Raw genomic sequence first — 15,283 nt, 5'->3', positions numbered from 1 at the left:
AGAGTAGAGGGGCAGGATCACCTCCTTCAACCTGCTGGTCATGCTCCTTTTGTTGCAGCCCAGGTTACGGTTGACTTTCTGCGCTGTGAACGTACACTTCTGGCTCATGTTCAGTTTTTCGATTTTCATAGGAAATTATATTAAAATACCTTTATTAATTACTTATTTCTGATCTCCTTAATTTCTTTGGCTAGCACTCTTTCTTCATATAACCAGCTGTTAAGTGAGATTTTTTTCTTTTAAGTTGAAATTGGAGGTGAAAATCATACCTTTTCATGATGCTTCCCTCCTCCTTTTTCTGACACTAATTTCTTGTTGGATGTGCATGCACAAAGAGGTGGATTAGCTTGCAAGCACAATTCAAAAGACTGATTCATGACTTAACCATCATGACTTCTATTTTGGAGCTTGCATCGAAAAGAAATAAGGCTCTGATTACTGTCAAAATGCTAAAGCTTTACCTTTTTTTTTTTTTTTAAAGGGGGAAAGTCAGTGTAGGCATGGTTATACACAGATGAAAAAAATGTGGGGACAATATCTGCTGATGGTCAGGAAAAGGTGCTTTCAGAACTGGATTGTTCCCAATATCATTTTCTCCTGCTCTAATTGAGATGCTGCCAGAGGTTTAATTTTGAAAATGTCCCCATGAAGAACAGAGCTAACTGTTTAAAAAGTAGTGATTCTACTTACAGCTGAATTTTAATGAAACCTTTAAGAAGAATAAAACAAATTTTGCCTTTTTTTCCCCTCAGGTTTCCAGTTTCTTTTCTTAGTGCATCGTCAAAATAAAAAGCTGTGAGCGTGTCAAAAATTCCCTAAGAGAAAAAAAAACCTGAACAACAAAACCACGCTTGTTTGACTTAACGATTTGACTAAAATCATCAAGTTCAGTGATGAACATTCTTAGTTTTAACAAGTTATCAATGCTGAAGCTTTTTGTATTTTATTAATATAAATGTAACACTTTTGAAAATGTGAGATTTATGACTTGATGGTTCTGGGGTCTGTGATTTGGTGATTCTGGACTTTGTAGTCAACAGGAGCATTGGACGTTCAAATAAATACAAAAAAACCAAAAAGCTGTTTGGTTTTGTTTTTTTAATATGGGGAGAGCATATCTTTCAGACTGTAAAGAGTAAAACTGATGTGATCCAGAAGGTAACTGACTTCAGTTTGTGAATATTTGATTCACATAATAACAGAATCATTTCATTTGGAAGGAACAGTTTTAGTTTACATCCAATTCCCCAGCTCAAGCAGGATCATCTAGAACAGGTTGCCCAGGACCACGTTGTCAGATTTTTGATATCTTTGAGGAAGGAGATTTCACAACCTCTTTGGGCTACCTGTGCAAGTGCTTGACCACCCTCACTGTAAAACTTGTTCTGATGGAACTGTTTTAATTTCTATCTATTGCCTCTGGTACTGACAGAACAGAGAAGAGCTTGTCTCCTTCCTTGTCATTCCCACCCGTCGGGTATTTATAAATTGCAGTCAGACTCTCCCCGAGCCTTTTCTTCTCCAGGCTACAGAGTCCCAGCTCTCTCAGCCTTTCTTCATATGAAAGATGTTCCAATTCCTTAGCAATTTTCATGACCCTGTGCTGGACTCACACCAATAAGTCTACGTCTTTCTTGTCCTAGGGAGCCCAGAACCAGACACATTGCACCAGCTGATTCCATACGTCTAACTTGAAGAAAATAAGAAATTTGTTATTTCAAACAGAAATGTAAAAATAGATATTTAATACATTGTATTGTAATTTTTAACTTAATTTAAAATATTAAATTGAAAATTGTTTTTCATAATAACAAAATGCTATGATCAGCATTGTTATAAGTAAAGCAGTTTTTTCAAAATTCCTTATCATACCAAGATTTGCAGATCAGTGGGGTACTTTATCCCCAAAAGCTGATCTCTGAGATTACCTCAAAAATGTAGCTTTTAACCTGCAATGACCATTTAGACATGTCATAAAGGAAAAGATTATTAGATTTTATTATCAATTACAACACTGGAAATCACTTTTCTTTTTGGGTTGGGATGATGTTACTTAGCTTCATTAGGTGAAGATTGTCTTACCTTTAAGTATTTAATTCACTTTCCATCATTGAAAGAAAAAAAAAATATTAGTCAATGAAGCAGATCCTTTTAAACTATTAGTCAGTTTATCTGCTAGCAATTAAATGGGAGTAATAATTATCATCCCTTTCAAAAGTCACCAGTTTACCTACTATTTATTTAAAGAAGAGGACAAAGAAGATAAAAACGTTATATTAAATGAAATTGCATGAGAACAAATTGGTAAAAGTGAGTGATTGAATGGACTACCAATTAAATTTATGTACCCCTTGGTACTGCAGAAGTGGACCCTCTTTCTAACACTCACACATATCTCCTGATATAGATATATTATGAATTAAATTCCCAGCAAGATGTACATTAAGTCTGTGATACAGTCATCATATTCTCCATGAAATATCGCTAATGTCATGGCACCTTTTCTGCTTTCTTTGATTAATGTTTTTAACTGTCTTTTCTAAAAGACTGTACATATATTTTTATTTTATAAATAAAACAAAATTGTACTAACCAGATTATAAAGGGTAGAATACCACTGTTACTTCATTGCTAGCAATAATAGCTGTAAAATTCTCCCTTTGAATTTTAATAATTCAGATAATTTTCACATACTCTCCAAATGAGGCATGAGATTTTAGCACCATTCATGAAATATATCTGGGGCTTTAACACCTTTGAGTTTGTGAGGATTCCCAGGGAGGACTCCCCGTTGCACAGGCACAGTACACTGCCTAGTATCTGTAGGCCTAATAAATGTGTGGTCCATAGTCAGCATAGCAGGAAAAGAAATACACAAAGATTGCACAGTTAAAGAGGTCTGGATGAAACTGGTTCCACTGTTTCCCACTGTTTGCAAATTAAAAGCTGCCTCTGTGTATGTACAGTATCTTTTCCTTCTGATTTTCTTGAGGCATTGGAATAGAAATCAGCTGTACCATAAAGAAAATCTTTTATGATTTGCAAGTAGAAAAAGAAAAGAGAAAAAAAAACTTCTTCTAAAGCAAAATGTATTCAATTTAATGCTTCTTTTATTCATTCTTCTCTTGTCTTCTTCCTCCAACAATTCAGCCATTCTTTTTCCCTATGAATAGCTGCATTTCCTCATGTCACTTCAAGTTTGAAATCTTTTCCATAGTTCAATCTCAATTTAAGTCCAAAATTGAATATCCACTGTGATTTTTACACTTCTTATCCTTCAGATAAAAAGAAGAGGATTTTTTTATTGTTCCTTAAATAGAACTGCTAAAATAGAAAGTTCTTGGGAGATAAATGATATGATTACATAAGCCTGTAGCAAAACAAAGCAAATAAAAGCAAAATCTTTTATAAAGTTTAAAAAACTATCCATTAACTCAAAGTAGTGTATGTATTTTAGGCATTAAAACGTTCATATTATTCAATGTCTAATTGATAGAATTTTGTCATTCTCAATATTCACTTAGCTGCATAGAATCCTTGTAAAACACCTGCCTACAGATACTCACTTTCTTAAAATACCTACATTTCCTACAAAGCATTATGACTGCATCTGCTCCCACAGTACTCCTGTTAAAAGTTTTGACAGTTTGGAAATCACTTGTCAAATTACCTTACAGCAATGTGAGGTATGGAGGTTCTATGAAAGTCTTTCTCTGAAGCATAACTTTGTAAAAGATTGGAGTTTCATCTTGTCGTGGTTTAAGCCCAGGCCGTAAATCAGAACCACGAAGTCTACTTCCCCCCCCCACCTTTCTTCCCTCCGCTTCTGGAGGGACGGGGAGGAGAATCAAAAGAATGCAACTCCCACGGGTTGAGATAAGAACAGTTTAATAAGGTATAACACAAATCACTACTGCTACCACCAATAATAATAATGATAAAGGAAATAACAAGGGAAGAGAATACAACCGCTCACCAACCGGTACCTCACCCCCACCCCACAGCGTTCTAGCCCTTCTGGGCGGCTCTCAGTTCTACATCCTGGGCATGATGTGCTGTAGTATGGAATACCTCTTTGGCTAGTTTGGGTCAGGTGTCCTGTCCCTGCTTCCTCCCGGCTTCTCCTCCTCCCTGGCAGAGCATGAGACTCACAAAGCCCTTGGTCAGTCTAAACATCGGTGTTATCAGCTCTGTTCCCAGGCTGAAAGTCAAAAACACAGTGCTGCAACAGCTACTAAGAAGGAGGAAAACTGACTGCTACTGCTGAACCCAGGACAGTATCCACCCCTTATTCCATGCCATTCACGTCATGCTCAGATCCCACATTTTCAATATACCATCACTTTCATCTCAGTGCACTCTTATCTTAGTGCACGGACCAATCCCTATAAAGCTGCTGAGTCCATTTGGTCCATGATGTTGGGCTCCATCTCTTGTAACAGTCTTTCAGAGCAGGAGAGGCCCATTGCAAAGTCCACCCCTCGATCATGAGTCCATCTCTATGTTGCATCTCTGCCCTGATGGCCTGAAGTGTCATGGGCCCATCAGGCTCAAAATAATTCACCCTCCCCTCCAGCAGTCTCTGCAACTTGTCGTCGGGGACTCCACACAGCTGCCTTCCATCTCCTACACTTCCAAAGCACTGGAGGGGCCCAGTGGATTAGATACTCGCCCATACTGTCCCACACACCGTGACACTCATGACTGTCCAGCCTTGGGGAAAACCTCTCAGTCCCCCTGTATTGTCTAAATCCAGACAAGACCCAAACCTGACTCTGCTTAACTTTCGAGATCAGACAAAATAGTCATGGGTAGAACTCACTCTGTGTGTGTGCCAACATGGTTATCCCCATCACAATCAGCAGGCAGGTTCCAAGGGTACCCAAAGGCCATTCAAAACCTTTAGAACTCTCAAAGGATGCTGCTGTGCTTGCCGGCTCTCTCACCACCAGCTTCCCTTTTTCTGAGTCCAGATCTTCCTCCTCTGCCTTGCTGGAAAGTGCTGCGTGGTCTCCTGCGTCCTCCTGGGGATCGGGCTCGCGGGGCTTGGTGGGCGGCTGCTGGGGGATGCTCTCTGCCACCGTGGAGCTGGGCTTGGCTGCAGGGCTCAGCTCCTCCGCCGACTTCTCCCGCTGCTCAGCAGCCGTCTTCTTCCCGACCTCCGTCCTCGCTCCCGCCACCGCTTGGTCCCCGGGGCCCCTCTCCCGGGCCGCTTCGGCCACCACCGGCTCCCCGGGTCGCTCCCCCTCAGCTCCCCACAGCCTCACGAAGACAGAGGCGAGGACAAGGGCCAGGATGGTGAAAAGCAGCGGGACAGCCAGGTACAAGTCCACTGCCACATCCATCCCACCCTGCTGCCAGAGCCCGCCCGTATTACAAGCTATTACCATAAAATACAGTGAAACAAGAACCTTAGCCCAAGGCCCACACTTGAAAAACACTAACACAGCAAAAACTGGCTCTAAGTAAGCTACAGCATACTGAAACTGTGACATCAAGAGAAACAACTTTGAGAGCCAATAAATCAGCATTGTGCCTCGGTCAGATCTGTTGTTATCTTGTTGATCACATCTGTAGGGATCTGGCGATGTCCATCTTGCCATTTTAATCCCAAAAATTGAATCTCCTGTGCAGGTCCCTTGACCTTACTCCGTTTTATGGCAAAACCAGCTTTCAGCAGGATTTGGATTATTTTCCTCCCTTGGTCAGGGTAAACATTCTGACCAGCAACTGAAAACATCGGCTTTATCAGCTCTGTTCCCAGGCTGAAAGTCAAAAACACAGTGCTGCAACAGCTACTAAGAAGGAGAAAAAATGACTGCTACTGCTGAACCCAGGACACATCTGCTACTCAAGGAAAGATTTGTTCCATTTGTTTTTTTCAAAAAAAATCCTAAAGCTTGATCTTGAACTTGTATGAAGTTTTTCTCCTAGAAAGATTTGGTTTCAATGCCTCAATGACTAAAATAACTTCTTGCACATCTCTAGTGGAGATTTTTCCCCTCCTTGTTGTAAAATGTGTTGTGGTGTGAACACTCAACATGGTTAATGGGAGCTGTATGTCAGTTTTAATATTGAGTAAATGAGCTACAAAGAGGAAAAGACACAGGTGTTGAATGTCCTTGAGTGCCCTATTGTGTGTCATTAAGAAACAGTTAAACACAGAATAATCCTATGTGGTTGTATTTCAGCAAAAGACTATATACATATTATTATTCATTCCGTTTATGTGACAAAGTTTTGGTATTGGGAGGCTTCAGGGCTGGCTTTTGTGAGAATACACAAGAAGTTCCTCCTATGTCAGACAGAGCCAGTTCCAGCTGGGTCCAAGATGGACTCACTGCTCGCCAAAGCATCATTAATAAATTTATATTTCAAAAAGGAGTTAACAGTTAGGCAAACCATAGATTTGATTTTAAATGGCAAACATACATAGTTTTGAAGTATTTAAGTAGTATTGGGCATTTTTTGAAAGCAATGAAGGCCAAATCTTTCCAAATAGCATAGGCAAAGCTGTGTTAAAATGTTCTTGGTTTTGGAATTTATCCATGATACGTATCCTGGGCTGCACCAAGAGGAGCGTGACCAGCAGGTCGAAGGAGGTGATCCTGCCCCTCTACTCTGCTCTCGTGAGACCTCACTTGGAGTATTGTGTGCAGTTCTGGTGTCCTCAACATAAAAAGGACATGGAAGTGTTGGAACAAGTCCAGAGGAGGGCCACGAGGATGATCAGGGGACTGGAGCACCTCCCGTATGAAAAGAGGCTGAGAAAGTTGGTGCTGTTCAGTCTGGAGAAGAGAAGGCTGCATGGAGACCTCCTAGCAGCCTTCCAGTATCTGAAGGGGGCCTACAAGGATGCTGGGGAGGGACTATTCATCAGGGACTGTAGTGACAGGACAAGGGGTAATGGGTTCAAACTTAAACAGGGGAAGTTTAGATTGGATCTAAGGAAGAAATTCTTTCCTGAGAGGGTGTTGAGGCAGTGGAATGGGTTGCCCAGGGATGTTGTGAGTGCTCCATCCTTGGCAGTGTTCAATGCGAGGTTGGATGAGGCCTTGGGTGGCATGGTTTAGTGTGGGGTGTCCCTGCCCATGGCAGGGGGGTTTGGAACCAGATGATCTTAAGGTCCTTTCCAACCCTAACTATTCTATGATTCTATGATTTCCAAAGTGAGAGGGAAAAAAAAAAAGAAAAAAAAGGAAAAAAAGAAAAAATTAATGGTAAAGACACCATCTCTATTATTATTATGCTCATTACAGCTTCTGAACTGTGAGGTTATTCTATCTGTAAAAAGTATTAGGATAAGTACTAGAATAAACTCAAATATGTGGCTTAAATTCACATTTGCATGTGGAATCAGTTATGCAGATCCAGCAAGACTGAGATTTTCATATTTTCATATCTTTAAACTAAACTATATTATGGCTAATTACTACTTTGACAGAATCAATGCATCACTTTAGTTAATTTACAATGAATTTGCCCACTGAGTAATTTTTTTTAGCAATGCTTTACTTGATGAAAAACATTTGAAATTCATATATATAAAGTTTATGGTTAACCTAAAAAATGAATGGCAAATAAGAGTGCAGGTATCTTTTAGCAGATCAAGAAGAGTTTCATTATTTCATTCACAGACACTTACAGTCTATTTGGCTGACAGCTGACACTGATGACAGTTGAGAATGAGCACATCACAAAACTCTTAATATATACATACATTTCAAAATGTTCATAAAATATGCTGTACCAGTAGTTGCATGTCCAGGACATTAAGTACTGGAGTTTACATCTTCCAGCAAGCAAAATATGAACAATATTTTTAGCAAAAAAATACTGTTTAGCAAAAACTCTATTGCTAAGTTGAAGTAAACCAGAAGAAACTCTGCTGAATTTAGCTGTTGGTACAACATCTGTGTATGTGACAAAAGAATCAAATCTAGGATTAGGTGTAAAATATCTCAGTAGGCACAATGGCTTGATCCTTTCACATACAACCAATGCTCCTAACAATAATTCTGCCCCTAATTTTCTTATGAAGACTATGACTTTTTCTGAATAATAAAAACAAAGAAAAGAGATCAATTTCCATCTCACATTTGGTTTAATGCTGATAAAAGTATTACACAGGGAACCAGCTTTCATTTGCTGGAATTTGTGGCTATGCAGTGCCTTTTCGACACAGAAACAAGAGCAAGATGCTATCATGTTATGTTCTTATGTATTCCAAGGAATGGTTATGCTGGGAAACTGCTAGTGAATGCATTTTATGATACTTTGTCTACTGGAATAGCTAATAAATTAAATTTGTTTCAGAATGCCCACAAGCAGAAAAGCCTGTGGAGTTCCATTAGTATAAAACTAGAAGAGCACAATAGTGGATTATGTCTAGGGTTTCCTTTCCTATTTCTTTTAACAGCTTGATAGATTGACTTTGATTCTAACATATCTTCATGTGATTTACACTTTAGAGAAAAAGAATACTGAGGTAATAAAGCCTGTAACAACTGTCTGTTTCTCAATGAATTTATTCTTTCACTCAAAACAGCTTATTTATGATTATACAAATTATATTTAATCATGGAGTGTGAAAGAAGAGGATGTTTTTCTACATTTTCTAACTCAAGCATTCAGATGTCTTTTCCTAAAAGAGAAAAATATCTGGTGATTTGATTCTCATTCACTTTTAGAAACCTATGAGAATAATTGAAAATGCAAACTGAGAGAAGTACCAAACATAAAAAAAGAAGGCAAAGAAGAAAGTATAGAAAAATATTAGTATTCAGAGAAAAGTAGCAAAACTCTGACTGTCTTCTGGTTTCTTTCAGAGAAAAATCAAACCTGGAACCCAGGAAAAGCACAGTCATATAGCATTTAATTGACTTGCCTTATATGCTCATTCTAATTTTCCTTTAAAGTATATGTAGATTTTCCCAACGTTTGCTTTTTCTTCTGAAAGCCTCTTTATTTTCTCTTACCATTTTCTGAATTGTTTTTCATATACCAACAGGATTCAGAATTGATCCAGGAAATTAAGACCACTATTACGTCAGAAAATTTATCACAAAATGAAAACTTTCCCATATCATAGTTGTACTCATATTGTAAATTATGAGTACACTCATGCTCTTCAGTATCTGTTGTTTATCATTGAGTTCATTGTTTTCCATGACATATAATAGATCTTAACCCCATCATTCTACACCTAAATTAAGCAGTCCAGTATCTCTTCAAGAATTTCTCTGCCATTTCAGTAAGACTAATACTGGTTTTGCAAATTCAAAAATGTGAAAGATATGTACTTTGGAGGAAGGGAAAGTTAAGTCTTTTCTTACTTGTATTTCTGGAATAGCAGGTTAGTTCAGCCATAGAGATACAGTTCTGTAGTGTGATCAGTAAGTTAATAAATTAATCCCTAACTGGAGCACTGCTCAGGTTGAAGTCCTATTGCAGTCATAATACAGATATCCGATGTGATGCACTAAATCTGTACCTCAAGTTCTCTGTAAAATGTGCTTTATAACATTTTATTCTGATGCTGTAATTAATACAAAGATGATTAGAGATATTTGGAGGTGTGATGGTGAGTATACTCAGCTACAGGCAACAGAAATGGTATTCTAGTTACCAGGATAATCCTGATGCTACTGACTGTTGTCTGTGAGCAGTGTGTATTAAGCATAACAGCTAATTTGTGTGGGATCATACATCGTCAGGCACAAACACATGTATTCTCAAACAGCCTTTCCATTTAAAAAAAAAAATTTTCTGCCCTCAGATAGTAAATTTAGGTGTATCCATCAGATAAATATGTATATTTAACATACCTTTTGAAAACGGCCTATATTAATAAAAACACAGTCACACATTGTTGTAATAGTCTTGTAAAAAGGCACATCCTAAGGTTCTTTTGGTTATGTTAGACTCTTTCTTTCTTTCCTCATGCATTAGACTCATTATCCAAAGTGCCAAGCTAAGGAAACTACTCCTCTATCAGTGCTTCTTTGACAGGCTTCAGTGGTACTTGTTCTGGCAAATTTACAATTGCTTCTGGATCTCTCAGAGGTTAATCTGTTGTGCTGAATGAGAGGATACCTGTCACCCCTGAACATATTTTTTTTTTTAATTCATTTTCCTATCACTGTATTCTACTGTACGTAAGAATATATTTTGTTTGAAGGGAAATTAAGATATACGGAAAAAACATCTGCTTCTTCAATTTCCTAGAACAAAGATCTACCAATCTTATGGTTATGAATTCTCCAGTTGAATTTAGTGGCCTAGTACTTAAATAGAAGTTTCCAGTAATGGTCATGTACGGAAACCAAAATGTTTTATATTTCAGAGATTTTAAGAGACATAACTTACTCTGTGATTTTCCATCTTTTGAAGATATATTTAGAGATATCCCTGGTATCATGCAGGAGGAGCCCCAGAGACATAACACACAGAAAAGTGTTGAGTTGTTTTAATTTAATGTAATTTAATGTAATGTAACGTAATGTTATTTTATTTTATTTTATTTTATTTTATTTTGTTTTGTTTTGTTTTGTTTTGTTTATGAATGTGATTTTTTTTCATGATGTATGTTTTAAAAGTTGGTCTTGTTGCTAACAGGCCCCATATCCCAATGTCCCAACAGCGATATACAAAAGAACAGGCCTTTATATTATTGTAAGATAATTTAAACAAACATTTAGTAGTTGAGATAATAATTAAAAAACTTGTAGTGGATTTGTGTGACCAGGTTTTGGTAGCAGGAATGAAGGAGTGGATTCTGTTAGAAGACACCAGGCTCTACCCCCGTGTTGGGCAGAACCAGTTCCACCAGGCTCTCAAAACAGAACTACTGTTGGCCAAATCTGAGCCCATCAGCAACAGTTGTGGGGCCTCTGTGATAACTTATTTAGGGAAGGGTGAAAAACACTGTTGTATTGCAGTATTTACAGAGAAGACAGTGAGGAGAAGTACCATCTGTGCCAAGGATTCGCTTAGGAAAGAAACAGTTGGATGAGATTGAAAAGTGCATTGGCCTTTAACTTGTGAAGTTTGTTGCCTTGAAAAAGTGTCACCATTTAAATTGAATTTAAGACGCTGAACTTAAAAAACAATGTTGACATATTCTTAATTTTCAACAAATATTATTTGTATAATTATTCATTGTTTTCAAGTGCTTACCTGATGATTTTCCATATATGAAAAGCTTTTGGTTTGTATCAGCTGTTTATGTGAAAGATCTTGTAAAGACTATTTTGTATTGGGAGTAGTATCAGGCCACTGTAAATGATGTAATTTTCTGCTTTCAGAAGCAAGTCAGACAATATTTCTCTCTTCTGTATTATGAATCTTCAGATCTGTACAGTATACCACAGTCTGCTGCATGGTTCAATCATCATGCTTTTGCCATGAATCGTCAGAGCCAAAAGAGCTGTAGGAAAACAGGTTCCGCACACAAGCCAAACATTAGAAACGTGTATATCTAGCTGCTATGCACATATTAAAACATGGATCACAGCTTAAATAAAAATATAATATTGACTTTAAAAAATGGTAAATCTACATTCATATTTCACTCTGAAGTTCAGAAAAATGGAGAGAGAATCACAGGTGGTGCTCAGACTGCTAACTTTATCACTATTTGGCATTTAGATCTCATTGTGGAATAATAAAATTGTACCCAGGCAATATAGTGTTTTCCCGGCTGAAGCTTTCATTGTGTAAATGCTACCACATGTCCCATGAATAGTATATAACATTGGGTACCTATTTCTATTAGAAATCACCTTGTCACACTGTAATGAAATTATTACCAGTATCCAAGCTGTTACACGGTCACTATGGTTTGCATAGTCATCCATGTTTTCTTCCCTCCTATGAGAGCGTGATAGTTTTGCATTACAAGATCCCTCATGTATCCTTCAGCTTGTTTTGTTTTGTGGTTTTTTTTTCCTTTATTTGTCCACAGTAAATATACTTGGTTGATATCTGAACCATATTTTGGAAGTAGCTGTTGAGAGGTTGAGAGAAAATGTGTTTGAGCAACTTGTAATCCAAACCTGCATAGAATTAACTAACAGCAACATTTTCAATAATGAGACCAATAATCAGTAGTTCCTTCATAATTTGTGGAACATTTTGCTCTTTTCGTATCAGAATTCATGATGCTTACGCAACAGAGCTAATATTCATATCTATTATATTGAGAAACATCTGGAAATACAGCACATTTGCTTGAACTGTAACTGGTTTGTTGAGATTATAGAAGCAGAGTACTGGAAAGTCACAGGGAACTCTACTGATTTAGGACCTTGTTATGTTCATCTAATCTTGACATAGTTAGAATCATAGAATCATAGAATAGTTAGGGTTGGAAAGGACCTTAAGATCATCTAGTTCCAACTCCCCTGCAGCGGACAGGGACACCTCACACTAGACCATGTTGCCCAAGGCTCTGTCCAACCTGGCCTCGAACACTGCCAGCTATGGAGCATTCACAACTTCCTTGGGCAGCCTGTTCCAGTGTTTCACCACCCTCACAAGAAATTACGTTATCATGCAGAAATTAGGATGTAGCTGATATACTTCATAATTAAGCTGTGAGTCCAACAGCCTCAATAACCTGTGGGCTTGTGTGTGATGCCTATGACATCCACTAGTTGGTAGTTCAAACGTTTCTGTCATCTGCGTTTCTTTACTTCATGTGAGTGTCTTCTTTTAATACGTATTTTCTTTTACTATAAACTGAATAGAAAGAATTGGAAGTGATATTGTCTTCTTAGGCTCTTGGCATTAGCTTTCTTAGTATCTCATTGCATTGTACCTAAATTAACATTGGCATTAGCATGTCGTTAGCTATTATATGGACACCCTCAATATTCCCAAATGTTTGACCAATGTTTTTTATTATTTTTTTTTTTTTTAATGAATCACAAGTTTTAAATCTTCACTTATTTTAAAAGGCAGATAGGAAAGAATATATCTGCCCCAGATTTTACTGAAGTGTACAGCTCAGATAATTCCACATGTAATCTGACTTGCCAATATCTGTTTTTCAAAATCAGAACAGTAAATAAGTATTAATAAGTAGCAATAAGAAGACCAAAGCAGTAGTTCAAGTACAAAAGTCTTTTGTAAGATTAGTTTGAAAGCCTGTCTAAGAAATCATGCAAAGAGGGAAAGCAATTTGAATTGATTTCTGTAATAAGATGCCAGAACATTTCAAGTTTCTTATTATGCTGCTTTAAGCAGTGAGGAGTGTGTTCAGTCACCATCTGGTTTAATTAAACCTTTTTGTAGATTTCAATGTTATTTCACTTGTCCAGAATATGAGGGGAGATTATCCTTTGGGAATTCCTCCACAGCTTGATTCTGTAAAAAACCCCCAAACTTCTGCTCTTACGTTCACATATTTACGCCTCTAATAGAACATTTGCTCTCTAATAGTGGCCACTTTCAAGATGTTATGATATTTCTGCTGCAGTTTGTGTAACGCTTGATCTCAGACTGAAGTCTCAAGAAGAGCTGTCTTTATTAGAGAGCATTTATTAAAAATTTAACTTTAATATGTACTAGTCTTGTACAATCATTCTGTCTGAATCCTCTTAGATGTCTTTGTCTCATTTGACATAACAATTCTAATTTTCCTCTTATTTTTTATTGATTTAATAAGGAAAAATATGCCCGTAAATGTAAAGTGGTATTTTTCTTTTTGAAATTATTCAATATCTAATTAATCAATCAATTAACAAGTAATTGTATAATTTTTTTATCTTAGAAAATTTATTTGAAGAAAAATTTTATTTCACATTATTTTTGTAAGACATTTGTCTTGAAAAAACCTCTCATTTTACAATGATTGAGTAGCCAAGTGGGATCATTTCTTAAATAAAAAAGAATCAAAGAAAAAAAACATTTTTAAGGAGACAACAAGGTTGTGAACTTCTGCCATGATGTATATTGATTAAGAATCATTAATATAAAAGCCAATATAAGCCTAAGATAGAGTTTTGAGAGATAAACATAAATACATTTTTAAAATTACCACTCAGGATTGTTTTTCTCTCTGTGTATATCTTAACATATAGAATTATGCAAAGGAAGACTATAAAGACAGTTTAAAATACAGCCTTGGGAAAGGGCATTTCTCATTGCATCACCCTGGGAATACTGAACTATGGAATACACTAGCTATACATATGTATATATTTAATTTTCATTACGACAATGGATATATATTTAAATTTGTATCTTTAGTAACCTAGGAATAAAGAACTCCAGGATATACTGTAGATACGGGTTAATAGAGAAAATATGAGGGATTAAGTAAGAAGGTAGGTAGGTTCATAGGTATTTAGATATTGAGAGAGCAGATTTATCCCAAGAAATGATTAATTACATCTCAGTAGACATCTCAACTATTTATACAAAGTGCATCTGTGCTGGAGAATACACAACCTTAAGGGAAAACAAGCACAGTGTTAATAAAGAATTTTAAGAAAGGCTCAGAATAAGCTAATCTGGATGAAAATTCTAAAAGAAACATAGCAACATACTTTGTGAAATTTTGACAAGAAAATTAACTTTTAGAAAAACATTTCCCTGCATATTAGAATGTATTTTGCTAGACTTCATGTATATGTCCATGAATGTAAACTGAACAGTAAACGTGCCTTATACAGGATCTCTGTAGTTGTCTAGTCTACTCTGTCCTGAGGTTTAATTTGTTTCATCTGTGATAACACCTGTCTTGTTATCAAGCAGTTGTTGTCAAACCTGCTTTAGTTTAAATTCTGTGAGTACTGTGGTAAATGTAAGATACCTGAAGAATTTCTTTCTATCTAGGAAGAAATGAAAAGAAAGTAAATTGCACAAAGGAAACAAAAAAATATCTCTTAGTGGACCCCAAGGCTGAAGAGGAAGGAATCTATACCATCAGTATGAACTCACAGAAAATAATCTTTTATAATGTCTGGAGGTATTGATAACATAAAGGAAGATCAAATATTACACAAGAATATCACATCATTTAAGTGTTCTTTTCTGACTGGAAAGGATAACAAGAAAGAAAAATGTGGATATTACTGATCATGGGACAGAAGAGAAAGAAAAGAGGAAAAAAAAAATTATTCAGCTTTGAAGAAAGACTTTATATTCATGGCCAGGCTACATCTAGTTAGACAGGAAAGAATCAGTACCATCATGCAAGACATTGGTAAAGCCACTCTGGAATACTACGTACAGTTCTGGAAAAGCATGATCAAGAAAGACAAATTCAAATCAAGCA

Source organism: Psittacula echo (assembly GCF_963264785.1).
Source record: "Psittacula echo genome assembly, chromosome: 4".
Taxonomy (NCBI): domain Eukaryota; kingdom Metazoa; phylum Chordata; class Aves; order Psittaciformes; family Psittacidae; genus Psittacula; species Psittacula echo.
This window is presented reverse-complemented; position numbering follows the sequence as displayed.